Source organism: Aptenodytes patagonicus, chromosome 1 (assembly GCF_965638725.1).
Source record: "Aptenodytes patagonicus chromosome 1, bAptPat1.pri.cur, whole genome shotgun sequence".
In the NCBI taxonomy this organism is placed as follows: domain Eukaryota; kingdom Metazoa; phylum Chordata; class Aves; order Sphenisciformes; family Spheniscidae; genus Aptenodytes; species Aptenodytes patagonicus.
The window spans coordinates 183889165-183900878 of NC_134949.1; the positions used below are offsets into that span (position 1 = coordinate 183889165).

Sequence of the window (11714 nt, forward strand, 5' to 3'; positions counted from 1 at the left end):
AAATGGCTGAGTTGGACAGAAAAAATTATCACCATATGGTTTATTGGTTAACCCTTCACAGTTTCATATATTTTAAGGCCAGAAGTTCCATTAGATCATCTAATTTGACCTCCTATATCACAAGAATTCTACCTACTTATTCCCACATTGAGCTCAATAACTTATTTAATTAAACCTATGTTTCAGAAAGGCATTTATCTTGATTTAAAGACATGAACAGTTCAGTAATTTCTATATTAATCATAGAATCATGGAATTGTTTAGGTTGGAAAAGACCCTTAAGATCATCGAGTCCAACTGTTAACCTAACACTGCCAAGTCCACCACTAAACCGTGTCCCTAAGCACCACATCTACACATCTTTTAAATACCTCCAGGGATGGGGACCCAACCACTTCCATGGGCAGCCTGTTCCAATGTTTAACCACTCTTTCAGTAAAGAAATTTTTCCTCATGTCCAATCTAAACCTCCCCTGCCGCAACTTGAGGTTGTTTCCACTTGTCCTATCGCTTGTTACTTGGGAGAAGAGACCAACACTCACCTTGCTACAACCTCCTTTCAGATAGTTGTAGAGCACGATGAGGTCTCCCCTCAGCCTCCTTTTCTCCAGGCTAAACAACCCCAGTTCCCTCAGCCACTCCTCAAAAAACTTGTTCTCCAGACCCCTCACCAGCCTCATTGCCCTTCTTTGGACACACTCCAGCACCTCAATGTCTTTCTTGTAGTGAGGAGCCCAAACCTGAACCCGGATTCGAGGTGTGGCCTCACCAGTGCCGAGTACAGGGGCACCATCACATCCCTGCTCCTGCTGGCCACACTCTTTCTGATACAGGCCAGGATGCCATTGGCCTTCTGTCGTGGTTTAACTTCAGTCGGCAACTAAGCACCACGCAGCCGCTCGCTCACTCCCCCCCACCCGGTGGGATGGGGGAGAGAATTGGAAGAGCACAAGTGAGAAAAACTCGTGGGTTGAGATAAAAACAGTTTAATAATTGAAATAAAATGATAATAATAATAATATGATAATAATAATAATAATACACAAAGCAAGTGATGCACAGTACAATTGCTCACCACCCGCCGACCGATGCCCAGCCAGTCCCCGAGCAGCGGCCCCCCCCGGCCAGCTTTCCCCAGTTTATGTACTGCGCATGACGTCACATGGTATGGAATGTCCCTTTGGCCAGTTTGGCTGTGCCCCCTCCCAGCTTCTTGTGCACCTCCAGCCTCCTCAGTCGGTAGAACATGGGAAACTAAAAAGTCCTTGACTAGTGTAAGCATTACCTAGCAACAACTAAAACATCGGTGCGTTATCAACTTTGTTCTCATCCTAAATCCAAAACACTGTACCAGCTACTAGGAAGGAAATTAACTCTATCCCTGCCAAAACCAGGACAATATCCACCCCTTATTCTATACCATCTGCGTCATGCTCAAGTCTCTCATTCTCCAGTACATTGTCATTAATCACCACCCCTTTATATATATATATATATATATATATATATATATATATATACACACACACAGAGAAATCATTCCCTTCGTCTGTGGGCCATCCCTCTAAAATGTTCGGTGAGTTCATTTAGTCCATGGCTTTGGGCTCCATCTGTCATAATAATCTTTCAGGGCAGGAAAAATGGAGATGGTATGTGGTGTTGGATTGTTTCATGTTGAAGTAAGTTCTGGTACCACCATCACTGTGCTTTGCTTGGTTTCACTGAAGTTATTCTTCATTAGTCTGGGTGATTCTTATTGTAATAACATTAGTATGGCATATAATATTATTAGTATTATTAGTATATCTGTGTATTAGTATAACTGTTATAACTATAATTAGTACTTAACATCACATAATTCAGGTCATTGGCTATTCTCACCCAAAATCAAATCCCCTTGAGGTACACATCGGACTTCCCCATCCTCCCGCATTATCCACCAAGTGCACCCAGGTCCTTGAGCAAAAGCAATCCCATGGATGGGTCTGCCTCTGCCTGAGGCAGGAATAACCCAGACTGTCTTCCCCAGCATATTTTTTATGTGCACTACAGGGACTTTATTCCCATCTACAGTACGTAAAAGTTCTGACTGGGCAGGGCCTGCTCGATTGGCAGATCCCCTAGTGTTGACTAACCAGGTGGCCTTTGCTAAATGCGTATCCCAATGTTTGAACGTCCCACCACCCATTGCTCTCAGCGTAGTCTTTAACAGTCCCTTGTATTGTTCAATTTTCCTGGTGCATGATAGGGGATGTGATACACCCACTCAATGCCGTGCTCTTTGGCCCAGGTGTCTATGAGGTGGTTTCGGAAATGAGTCCCGTTGTCTGACTCCATTCTTTCTGGGGTGCCATGTCGCCATAGGACTTGCTTTTCAAGGCCCAGGATAGTGTTCCGGGCGGTGGCATGGGGCACGGGATATGTTTCCAGCCATCCGGTGGTTGCCTCCACCATTGTAAGCACGTGGCGCTTGCCTTGGCGGGTTTGTGGGAGTGTGATATAATCGATCTGCCAGGCCCCCCCATATTTGTATTTCAACCATCATCCTCCATACCAAAGAGGCTTTAACCGCTTGGCTTGCTTGATTGCAGCGCATGTTTCGCATTCATGGATAACCTGGGCTATAGTGTCCATGGTCAAGTCCACCCCTCGATCACGAGCCCATCTATATGTTGCATCTCTTCCTTGGTGGCCTGAGGTGTCATGGGCCCACCGAGCTAGAAATAATTCACCCTGATGTTGCCAGTCCAGATCCACCTGAGCCACTTCAATCTTAGCAGCCTGATCCACCTGCTGGTTGTTTTGATGTTCTTCAGTGGCCCGACTCTTGGGTACGTGAGCATCTACGTGACGGACTTTTACAACCAGGTTCTCCACCCGGGCAGCAATATCTTGCCACAATGCGGCAGCCCAGATGGGTTTGCCTCTGCGCTGCCAGTTGCTCTGCTTCCATTGCTGCAACCACCCCCACAGGGCATTTGCCACCATCCATGAGTCAGTGTAGAGATAGAGCACTGGCCACTTTTCTCAGTCAGCAATGTCTAAAGCCAGCTGGATGGCCTTTACTTCTGCAAATTGGCTCGATTCACCTTCTCCTTCAGCCGTTTCTATAACTTGTCGCATAGGACTCCATACAGCAGCTTTCCACCTCCGATGCTTTCCCACAAGACGACAGGACCCATCAGTGAACAGGGCATATTGCTTCTCATTTTCTGGTAGTTTATTGTACATTGGAGCCTCCTCAGCACGCGTCACCTCCTCCTCTGGCGATACTCCAAAATCTTTGCCCTCTGGCCAATCCATGATCACTTCCAGGATTCCTGGGTGACTGGGGTTTCCTATTCGAGCCTGTTGTGTGATCAGTGCGACCCACTTACTCCATGTAGCATCAGTTGCATGATGTGTACAGGGGACCCTCCCTCTGAACATCCAGCCTAGCACCGGCAGTCTGGGTGCCAGGAGGAGCTGTGCTTCAGTGCCGATCACTTCTGAAGCAGCTCGAACCCCTTCATATGCTGCTAATATCTCTTTTTCAGTTGGAGTATAGCGGGCCTCGGATCCTCTGTATCCCCGACTCCAAAACCCTAGGGGTCGACCTCGAGTCTCCCCAGGTGCTTTCTGCCAGAGGCTCCAGGTGGGGCCATTCTCCCCGGCTGCGGTATAGAGCACATTTTTTACCTCTTGCCCTGCCCGGACTGGCCCCAGGGCTACTGCATGAACTATCTCCGTTTAATTTGTTCAAAAGCTTGTCGTTGCTCAGGGCCCCATTTGAAATCGTTCTTCTTCCGGGTCACTTGATAGAGAGGGTTTACAATCAGACTGTAATTTGGAATGTGCATTCTCCAAAAACCCACGACGCCTAAGAAAGCTTGTGTTTCCTTTTTGCTAGTTGGTGGAGACATGGCTGTTATTTTGTTGATCACATCCATTGGGATCTGACGACGTCCATCTTGCCATTTTATTCCTAAAAACTGGATCTCCTGTGCAGGTCCCTTGACCTTACTTTGTTTTATGGCAAAACCGGCCTTCAGCAGGATTTGGACTATTTCCTTCCCTTTCTCAAAAACTTCTCCTGCTGTGTTGCCCCACACGATGATATCATCAATGTATTGCAGGTGTTCTGGAGCTCCACCCTGTTCTAGTGCAGTCTGGATCAGTCCATGGCAAATGGTAGGGTTGTGTTTTTACCCCGGGGCAGTCGGTTCCAGGTGTACTGAACACCCCTCCAAGTGAAAGCAAACTGTGGCCTGCACTCCGCTGCCAAAGGGATTGAGAAAAACGCATTAGCAATATCAACTGTGGCATACCACTTGGCTGCCTTTGACTCCAGTTCGTATTGAAGTTCTAGCATGTCTGGCACAGCAGCACTCAGCGGTGGCGTGACTTCATTTAGGCCACGATAGTCTACTGTTAGTCTCCACTCTCCATTAGACTTCCGCACTGGCCATATGGGACTGTTAAAGGGTGAGCGGGTCTTGCTGATCACTCCTTGGCTCTCCAGTCGACGAATCAGCTTATGGATGGGAATCAGGGAGTCTCGGTTGGTGCGATATTGCCGCCGGTGCACTGTGGTGGTAGCAATTGGCACTTGTTGGTCTTCGACCTTCAGCAACCCCACAACAGAGGGGTCCTCCGAGGGACCAGGCAAGGTGGACAGCTGTTTAATTTCCTCCATCTCCAAGGCAGCTATACCAAAAGCCCACCGGTACCCTTTTGGGTCCTTGAAATACCCTCTCCTGAGGTAGTCTATGCCAAGGATGCACGGAGCATCTGGGCCAGTCACAATGGGGTGCTTCTGCCACCCGTTCCCAGTTAAACTCACTTCGGCTTCCAATACAGTTAGCTGTTGGGATCCCCCCGTCACCCCAGAAATACAGATGGGTTCTGCCCCTATATAGCTGGATGGCATTAGGGTACACTGTGCACCGGTGTCTACCAGAGCCTTATACTCCTTTGGGTCCAATGTGCCAGGCCACCAAATCCACACAGTCCAGTAAACCCGGTTGTCCCTTTCCTCCCCCTGGCTGGAGGCAGGGCCCCTCTAATCCTCATCACAGTACTCATTTCTCATTTCTTGTACGTACGGGTCAGAAGTTTCTTCATTAAGATCAAGAGTAAGATCAGCCCTTCTACTCTCTCTGGGGAACTGCCCGCTGGAAACTGGAGCAGCAATTTTCCTGGAAGAACCTCTTTCTGTGATTGTTTTCCCTTGCAATTCGCGTACCCGTGCCCCTAGGGCTGCGGTAGGTTTCCCATCCCACTTCCTCATGTCCTCTCCGTGGTCACGCAGATAAAACCATAGGGTGCCCCGTGGTGTGTACCCTTTATATTCTCTCTCTTGAGCAAAAGAACGCTTACTTCTAATAGCCGAGATACTGGTCCGTACAGGTGAGGAGTAGGACCTATCCTCTCTGAGTTGCTGTATCTCCCGGGACAGTTTTTCGGACAGTTTCTCCACAGCCGAGACGATGGAGGAAGAAAGACTTTCCTCGTATTGCCGGAGTTGACTAGCCAATTCATCCACTGTTTGTTCCTCTCCATCTTTCCAGGTTATCACTGCCAATGAATTGGCGTATGACGATGGTGAGCTCCTTATAAACTTCCGCCACATGGGTCGTGTGCACTTGACTTCGTCTGGATCTTTGGATAGTTGTTTATTGCTCAGGTCATCATAAATCACCTCCAGCACAGCTAATTCTCTCAGAAACTGGATACCCTTCTCCATGGTGGCCCACTTGCTTGGGCGACATATGACATCTTCCTTAAAGGGATACCTTTCCTTCACGCTTGACAAGAGTCGCCTCCAAAGGCTGAGGACTCGTGTCCCTTTTCCAATTGCTTTATCAATGCCCCCTTCCCTAGAAAGGGATCCCAGCTGCTTGGCTTCCCTATCCTCTAATTCCAGGCTACTGGCCCCATTATCCCAGCATCGGAGCAGCCAGGTGACAATATGCTCACCTGGACGACGGCTGAAATCTTTTCGTATATCTCGCAGCTCACTCAGGGATAGAGATCGGGTGGTCACTGCCTCGTTTATGAGTTCTTCCTCTTCCTCCTCCCCGATCAGCGGCCGGGTCTCCTCCTCCCATTCTCGTGATGGCCCTTCTCCAGGGTACTCGTACAGTTCTTCCTCTGGTTCCCTTTTAGAAGAAGCTTCTTCCTCCCTTACTAAACGAGCCGACTTCCGCTTCCAAAATTTCTTCTTGTGTACAGGGGCAACTGATACCGGCACAGGCTGGTTCTTTGGTTCAGCCACAGGGCCTGTTGCCGGGGTTGGAGTGGTGGCAGTGCATGTCGCCGGGGTTGGAGTGGCCGCAGTGCAAGTGCATGCCACCGGAGTCCAAGTAGCCGCAGGGCCTGTTGCCGGGGTCTGAGTGACTGCAGTGCAAGTGCATGTCACCGGAGTCTGAGTGGCCGCAGGGCCTGTCGCCGGGGTCTGAGTGGCCGCAGGGCCTGTTGCCGGGGTCTGAGTGACCGCAGTGCATGTCGCCGGGGTCTGAGTGGCCGCAGGGCCTGTCGCCGGGGTTGGAGTGGCCACAGTGCAAGTGCATGTCACCGGAGTCTGAGTGGCCGCAGGGCCTGTTGCCGGGGTCTGAGTGACCGCAGTGCATGTCGCCGGGGTCTGAGTGGCCTCAGTGCATGTCGCCGGGATTGGAGTGGCCGCAGTGCATGTCGCTGGGGTCTGAGTGGCCGCAGTGCATGTCGCCGGGGTCTGAGTGGCCTCAGTGCATGTCGCCGGGATTGGAGTGGCCGCAGTGCATGTCGCTGGGGTCTGAGTGGCCGCAGTGCATGTCGCCGGGGTCTGAGTGGCTGCAGTGCATGTCGCCGGGATTGGAGTGGCCGCAGTGCATGTCGCTGGGGTCTGAGTGGCCGCAGTGCATGTCGCCAGGGTCTGAGTGGCCGCAGTGCATGTCGCCGGGGTCTGAGTGGCCACAATGCATGTCGCCGGGGTCTGAGTGGCCGTAGTGCGTGTTGCCGGGGTCTGAGTGGCCGCAGGGCCTGTTGCCGGGGTCTGAGTGGCTGCACGGCCTGTCGCTGGGGTCGGAGTAGCCGCAGGGCACGTTGCCCGGGTCTGAGTGGCCGCAGTGCGTGTCGTTTTACTGTCAGAGCCAGAGACCTTCCCTTCCCTTTGAGGGCACTGAATGGTGTTGAACAGGGCTCGGTAGGCATGGGCCAGGCCCCAGCACGTTGCAATGAGCTGCATCTCTCTGGAGTTGCCAGGGTGACAGCATACTTTTTCCAAATATTCTACTAACTTTTCAGGATTCTGCACTTGCTCAGGGGTGAAGTTCCAAAACACTGGGGGTGCCCATTGGCCTAGGTACTTGCCCATCTTGTCCCACACACCCTGCCACTCATAACTATTCAGCCTTGAGGCAGATCTCTGGATGATATTCTTAAATTGCTTACCAACTTTAGACAAAACCAAAACAGTATTCCCAAGAAGTATTAATAGAAGTATCTTAACTGCCCAAGGATGTTCAAAATACTGAAAAGTTACTGTAATGAAGGAGGAAACATCATAGGAGAAGATAGTGTCACTGCCATTCTGTATTTCCTCCGTAAAAAAACTCTCAGAAAAGTTACTGCAATTGCTAGTTGTCTCCACAAAATGATCTCCGTGGTACAGTAACAGCTTCATTACGAAGTTTACACACCACACTAACGTCAAGGTCAATGTTCTAAAAACAAACCTCACAAGCGAGACATTACTATTCACTGCAGACCACAGCAAACTGCAAAACCCAACACCAATCTTTAACATGTACAGCAGGAAAAAGAGCGCGATGCAGATTATACAAATCAATATCGAGAACAGAGAAACCAACATTGTGACCCACAACTACTAACAGATATAAGTTCTTTAATACACTCCGGTTAACCTGTTATTATCTCAAACCCTTTGTGCCTCATGTTGGGCGCCAAAAAGGACTGTCGTGGTTTAACTTCAGTCGGCAACTAAGCACCACGCAGCCGCTCGCTCACTCCCCCCCACCCGGTGGGATGGGGGAGAGAATTGGAAGAGCACAAGTGAGAAAAACTCGTGGGTTGAGATAAAAACAGTTTAATAATTGAAATAAAATGGTAATAATAATAATATGATAATAATAATAATAATAATACACAAAGCAAGTGATGCACAGTACAATTGCTCACCACCCGCCGACCGATGCCCAGCCAGTCCCCGAGCAGCGGCCCCCCCCGGCCAGCTTTCCCCAGTTTATGTACTGAGCATGACGTCACATGGTATGGAATGTCCCTTTGGCCAGTTTGGCTGTGCCCCCTCCCAGCTTCTTGTGCACCTTCAGCCTTCTCAGTCGGTAGAACATGGGAAACTGAAAAGTCCTTGGCTAGTGTAAGCCATTACCTAGCAACAACTAAAACATCGGTGCGTTATCAACTTTGTTCTCATCCTAAATCCAAAACACTGTACCAGCTACTAGAAAAGAAATTAACTCTATCCCTGCCGAAACCAGGACACCTTCTTGGCCACCTGGGCACACTGCCGGCTCATGTTCAGCCAGCTGTCGACCAACACCCCCAGGTCCTTTTCCGACAGGCAGCTTTCCAACCACTCTTCCCCAAGCCTGGAGCGCTGCATGGGGTTGTTGTGGCCAAAGTGCAGGACCCGGCACTTGGCCTTGTTGAACCTCATCCAGTTGGCCTCGGCCCATCGATCCAGCCTGTCCAGGTCCCTCTGCAGAGCCTTCCTACCCTCCAGCAGATCAACACTCCCATCCAACTTGGTGTCGTCTGTAAACTTACTGAGGGTGCACTCAGTCCCCTCATCTAGATCATTGGTAAAGATATTAAACAGAACTGGCCCCAAAACTGAGCCCTGGGGAACACCGCTCGTGACCAGCCACCAACTGGAGTTAACTCCATTCACCACCACCACTCTTTGGGCTCAGCCATCCAGACGGTTTTTTGCCCAGCGCAGAGTACACCTGTCCAAGCCATGAGCAGCCAGTTTCTCGAGGAGAATGCTGTGGGAAATGGTGTCAAAGGTTTTACTAGAGTCCAGGAAGACAACATCCACAGCCTTTCCCTCATCCACTGAGCAGGTCACCTTGTCATAGAAGGAGGTCTGGTTAGTCAAGCAGGACCTGACTTTCATAAATCCATGCTGACTGGGCCTGATCACCTGGTTGTCCTGTATGTGCCACATGATGACACTCAAGATGATCTGCTCCCTAATCTTCCCCGGCGCCGAGGTCAGACTGACGAGCCTGTAGTTCCCTGGATCCTCCTTCCAGCCCTTCTTGTAGATGGGCGTCACATTTGCTAACCTCCAGTCAACTGGGACCTCCCCGGTTAGCCAGGACTGTTGATAAATGATGGAAAGTGGCTTGGTGAGCACTTCTGCCAGCTCCCTCAGCACTCTCGGGTGGATCCCATCTGGCCCCATAGACTTGTGCGTGTCTAAGTGGTGTAGCAGGTCAATAACCATTTCCCCTTGGATTATGGGGGCTTCATTCGGCTCCCCATCCCTGTCTTCCAGCTCAGGAGGCTGGGTACCTGGGCAACAACTGGTCTTACTATTAAAGACTGAGGCAAAGAAGGCATTAAGTACCTCAGCCTTTTCCTCATCCTTTGTCACTATGTTTCCCCCGCATCCAGTAAAGGATGGAGATTCTCCTTAGCCCTCCTTTTGTTGCTAAGGTATTTATAGAAACATTTTTTATTGTCTTTTACAGCAGTAGTCAGGTTAAGTTCTAGCTGGGCTTTGGCCCTTCTAATTTTCTCCCTGCATAACCTCCATGACATCCTTGTAGTCCTCCTGAGTTGCCTGCCCCTTATGCCAAAGGTCATAAACTCTCCTTTTTTTCCTGAGTTCTAGCCAAAGCTCTCTGTTCAGCCAGGCCAGTCTTCTTCCCCACTGGCTCGTCTTTTGGCACATGGGGACGGCCTGCTCCTGCGCCTTTAAGATTTCATTCCTGAAAAATGTCCAGTCTTCCTGGACTCTTGCCCTTCAGGACTGCCTCCCAAGGGACTCTGTCAGCCAGTCTCCTAAACAGGCCAAAGTCTGCCCTCCAGAAGTCCAAGGCAGCAGTTCTGCTGATGTCCTTACTTCTCCAAGAATCAAAAACTTGACCGTTTTGTGATCGCTATGCCCAAGACAGCCTCCAACCATCACATCACCCACAAGTCCTTCTCTGTTCACGAACAACAGGTCCAGCAGGGTGCCTTCCCTAGTTGGCTGACTCACCAGCTGTGTCAGGAAGTTGTCTTCCACACACTCCAGGAACCTCCTAGACTGTTTCCTCTCTGCTGTATTGTATTTCCACCAGACATCTGGTAAGTTGAAGTCCCCCACGAGAACAAGGGCTAGCCATTGTGAGACTTCTGCCAGCTGCTTATAGAATAATTTTTCTGCCTCTTCATCCTGGTTGGGTGGTCTATAACAGGCTCCCACCATGATATCTGCCTTGTTGGCCTTCCCCTTGATTCTTACCCATAAACACTCAACCCGATCGTCACCATTATTAAGGTCTAGACCGGGCAGGAACTTGTCGCCATTGCCCCCTATCCCTGTGTTCAGCCAAGCGGAGAGAGGATGGGGAATCCTCTGTATCATGCGTCCTGTCTGCCTGTCGGGCCTGTCCCAGGGAAGGAAGGGTGCGATTCCAGTACCCTATGTCTCTCTTGCTCTCCCTGATACTCCTCAACCTACTCACCTCCTCCCGGAGCTCTGTCACTAAGCGGAGGAGTTCCTCTACCCGGGCGCAGCTCCCACAGGTGTGCTCACTGCTGCCCTCCGGTACTGGGGTAAGAGCAGGGCACAGCCTGCAGCCTGACACCTGGCTGGCAGCGTGTTCCCACCGCAGCTCTGTCTGGAAAGCTGTGTCAGTCACGGTGGGTGCAGAGCTTAGAGAGGCCATGACTTTCTGCCCGGTGAATATCATTGCTCCCTGGTTGAACTGGCAGAGCTTCAGGGCCCTTCCTGCATGCCCTTCCATGCGAACTGTCACGCCAACTGCCACGCCATGCCCTTGCTGACATGCCACACCCTTGCTGACGTGCCATACGCTTGCTGATGCGCCACGCCCTGTTTGCCCACCCTGTTCGCAGCACTCCTGGTCGCTAGCGCTCCCTAAGGGCTTTTATATGTGGGTGGGGGCTCGGCTGCCGTTGCTTCTGGCCCTGCCCAGGTCTCATCAGCCACTGTCACGCGAGCTGCGGGCTCCTGGCAGCTCTCTTGGCTCCCCCTGAGGTTCCCTGGTTTGGGAGACCCCCTTGTGCACCACCCTAGAGCACTCTGTTGCTGATCGTGCCAGCACCAGAGCTGCTCACCTCAGCAAATTTTTCACAATTTTTACTATTAATGACTACTAGTATCTCAACACTTACCAATATCCTTTTTTTTTTTGTTGTTGAAATTAATCTTTTTTCAATTGTCAATCCACTGCTTTCTGTTATGTCCTTCCTCACTGAAACAAAGACTTATTTAATGTTTTATATTTTCTCTCCTTTAAGGTATTTACAAATTGTTATCAATTTACTTCTAAACCTTCTTTTTGTGCTTTGTCAGAATTTGACTGTGAGACATTTTTTCTAATGTTCATCTAATTCTATTAACCTTTTCCCACCCCGTCTCCTACATTCTAGTAGGTGTTTCTTACAGATATATTAAAGTAGAGAAGCATAGCACATTAGAAACATATAAATTGTCAAAAGTGAAAAAGTATTACTCTGTAAAAAAGTATTATCAC

At 50.0% G+C, this 11714-nt stretch overlaps 1 pseudogene; it reads right to left on the reverse strand.

Annotated features, from left to right (window-relative positions):
* The window catches only part of LOC143160596 (uncharacterized), a 90986-nt pseudogene extending 80407 nt beyond the window's left edge, over window positions 1-10579 (reverse strand).
* Between the last annotated feature and the right edge of the window lie 1135 nt (window positions 10580-11714).